The sequence below is a fragment of the Arachis duranensis genome, unplaced genomic scaffold, assembly GCF_000817695.3.
Source record: "Arachis duranensis cultivar V14167 unplaced genomic scaffold, aradu.V14167.gnm2.J7QH unplaced_Scaffold_608113, whole genome shotgun sequence".
In the NCBI taxonomy this organism is placed as follows: Eukaryota; Viridiplantae; Streptophyta; class Magnoliopsida; order Fabales; family Fabaceae; genus Arachis; species Arachis duranensis.
In genome coordinates, this window is record NW_026264987.1 from 593,168 (window position 1) to 596,388 (window position 3,221).

General features: G+C 38.4%; 1 non-coding gene across 1 annotated transcript; it reads left to right on the forward strand.

Moving 5' to 3' along the window:
- The first annotated feature begins 357 nt into the window (after window positions 1–357).
- Window positions 358–465, forward strand: LOC127744585 (small nucleolar RNA R71). Its single transcript, XR_008005563.1, has one exon. It is a non-coding gene; the product is annotated as a small nucleolar RNA R71 (small nucleolar RNA).
- The last annotated feature ends 2,756 nt before the right edge of the window (window positions 466–3,221 follow it).

Sequence of the window (3,221 nt, forward strand, 5' to 3'; positions counted from 1 at the left end):
CTCAGGATCATAAGTTTCTTCTTCAGAAGATGCTTCTTTAGTACTGTTGGATGCATTTTGCAATCCATTCAGACTTTGAGAGATCATGTTGACTTTTTGGGTCAATATCTTGTTCTGAGCCAGAATGGCATTCAGAGTATCAATCTCAAGAACTCCTTTCTTCTGACTTGTCCCATTGTTCATAGGATTTCTTTCAGAAGTGTACATGAATTGGTTATTTGCAACCATTTTAATTAGCTCTTGAGCTTCTGTAGGCGTCTTCTTCAGATGAAGAGATCCTCCAGCAGAGCTATCCAAAGACATCTTGGATAGTTCAGAGAGACCATCATAGAAAATACCTATGATGCTCCATTTAGAAAGCATATCAGAAGGACACTTTCTGATTAATTGTTTGTATCTTTCCCAAGCTTCATAGAGGGATTCTCCTTCCTTCTGTCTGAAGGTTTGGACTTCCACTCTAAGCTTACTCAATTTTTGAGGTCTTCCAATGGAAGTCCATGGAACTTTCAATTCTGTTGCATTAGAGAAACTAATTGAGGCTTAAGCTCAAAGTTGTTTGCTCCAATGGCAGGGATAGAGATTCTTCTCCCATAGAAGTCGGGAGTAGGTGCAGTAAAGTCACCCAGCACCTTTCTTGCATTGTTGTTGTTTTCGGCTGCCATGTGTTCTTCTTCTTTGAAGAATTCGGTTAGGTCCTCTATAGAGAATTGTGCCTTAGCTTCTCTTAGCTTTCGCTTCAAGGTCCTTTCAGGTTCAGGGTCAGCTTCAACAAGAATGCTTTTGTCTTTGCTCCTACTCATATGAAAGAGAAGAGAACAAGAAAATGTGGAATCCTCTATGTCACAGTATAGAGATTCCTTGAGGTGTCAGAGGAACAGAAAAATAGAAAGAAGAGGTAGAAGAATTCGAACTTAATTAGATAGAGTTCGAATTGTGCATTGAGAAGGAGTGGTACTCCATAAATAGAAGGATGTGGGAAGAGAGGAAGAAATTTTTGAAAATTAAGTGAAATATTTTGAAAACATTTTTGAAAAACTTTAATTGATTTTCGAAAATCAAGAGTGGGAAAGAAATCAAGTAATTTTTGAAAAAGATTTTGAAATTAGAAATCAAAAAGATATGATTAAAAACTGTTTTGAAAAAGATGTGATTAAAAAGATATGATTGAAAAGTTATGGTTTTAAAAAGATATGATTGAAAAGATATGATTTTGAAAACAATTTAAAAAGATTTGATTTTAAAAATTAATGACTTGCCTAACAAGAAAAGATATGATTCAAACATTAAACCTTTCTCAACAGAAAAGGCAACATACTTAAAATGTTCAATCAAATCATTAATTGTTAGTAAGTATCTTTGAAAAAAGGAAAGAAATTGATTTTGAAAACATTTGATTGAAAAGATATGATTTGAAAAGGATTTGATTTTGAAAAACTTTGAAAACTTGAAAAAAAATTAATTTGAAAACAAAATCCTCCCCCTTGTGCCATCCTGGCGTTAAACGCCCAGAATGGTGCACATTCTGGCGTTTAACGCCCATTGCACTACCTTTTTGGGCGTTAAACGCCCAACCAGGTACCCTGGCTGGCGTTTAAACGCCAGTCTGTCCTTCTTCACTGGGCGTTTTGAACGCCCAGCTTTTTCTGTATAATTCCTCTGCTGCATGTTCTGAATCTTCAGTTCCCTGTACTTTTGATTTGAAAATAGAACCAAGATCAAATAAACAATGCATGCAAGACACCAAACTTAAAATTAGACACTAGACTCAAACAAGAAACATAAAATATTTTTGGTTTTTATGCTTTTGTAATTTTTTTGTGCTTTTTTCGAAAATTATATGAAAATGGAAAATAAAGGTTTCAGAATTCTCAATTTGGATTCCAGGAATCATTGCAATGCTAGTCTAAGACTCCGGTCCAGGAATTAGACATGGCTTCACAGCCAGCCAAGCTTTTAAAGAAAGCTTCGGTCCAAAACTCTAGACATGGCAAATGCCAGCCAAGCCTTAGCAGATCATTGCTCCAACAGCAAGATTGATAGAAATCAATAAGCTCTTGTGATGATAAGTTGAAACCTCGGTCCAATAAGATTAGACATGGCTTCTCAGCCAGCCAGATTTCAACAGATCATCATGAAACTCTAGAACTCATTCTTAAGAACTCTGAAAAAAAAATACCTAATTTAAGCAACAAGATGAACCGTCAGTTGTCCATACTCAAAACAATCCCCGGCAACGGCGCCAAAAACTTGATTCTTTTGCGTCTGTCACTAACGCCCCACAATCGTGAGTTTGAAGCTCGTCACAGTCATTCAATCCTTGAATCCTACTCGGAATATGGTGCACGAAATTGTGATCACTACAACTTCGCACAACTAACCAGCAAGTGCACTGGGTCGTCCAAGTAATACCTTACGCGAGTAAGGGTCGATCCCACGGAGATTGTTGGTATGAAGCAAGCTATGGTCACCTTGTAAATCTTAGTCAGGCAGACTCAAATGGGTATAGATAATATATGAATAAAACATAAAGATAAAGATAGAGATACTTATGTATATCATTGGTGAGAACTTCAGATAAGCGTATGAAGATGCTTTCCCTTCCGTCTCTCTGCTTTCCTACTGTCTTCATCCAATCCTTCTTACTCCTTTCCATGGCAAGCTTATGCAAGGGTTTCACCGTTGTCAGTGGCTACCTCCCATCCTCTCATTGGAAATGTTCAACGTACCCTGTCACGGCACGGCTATCCATCTGTCGGTTCTCAATCAGGCCGGAATAGAATCCAGTGATTCTTTTGCGTCTGTCACTAACGCCCCGCCTTCAGGAGTTTGAAGCACGTCACAGTCATTCAAACATTGAATCCTACTCAGAATACCACAGACAAGGTTAGACCTTCCGGATTCTCTTGAATGCCGCCATCAGTTCTAGCCTATACCACGAAGACTCTGATCCCACGGAATGGTTGGCTCGGTTGTCAGGCGAGCACTCGGTTGTCAAGCGATCAACCATGCATCGTGCAATCAGGAATCCAAGAGATATTCACCCAATCGAAGGTAGAACGGAGGTGGTTGTCAGGCACACGTTCATAGGTGAGAATGATGATGAGTGTCACAGATCATCACATTCATCAAGTTGAAGAACAAGTGATATCTTAAAACAAGAACAAGCGGAATTGAATAGAAAAACAATAGTAATTGCATTAATACTCGAGGAACAGCAGAGC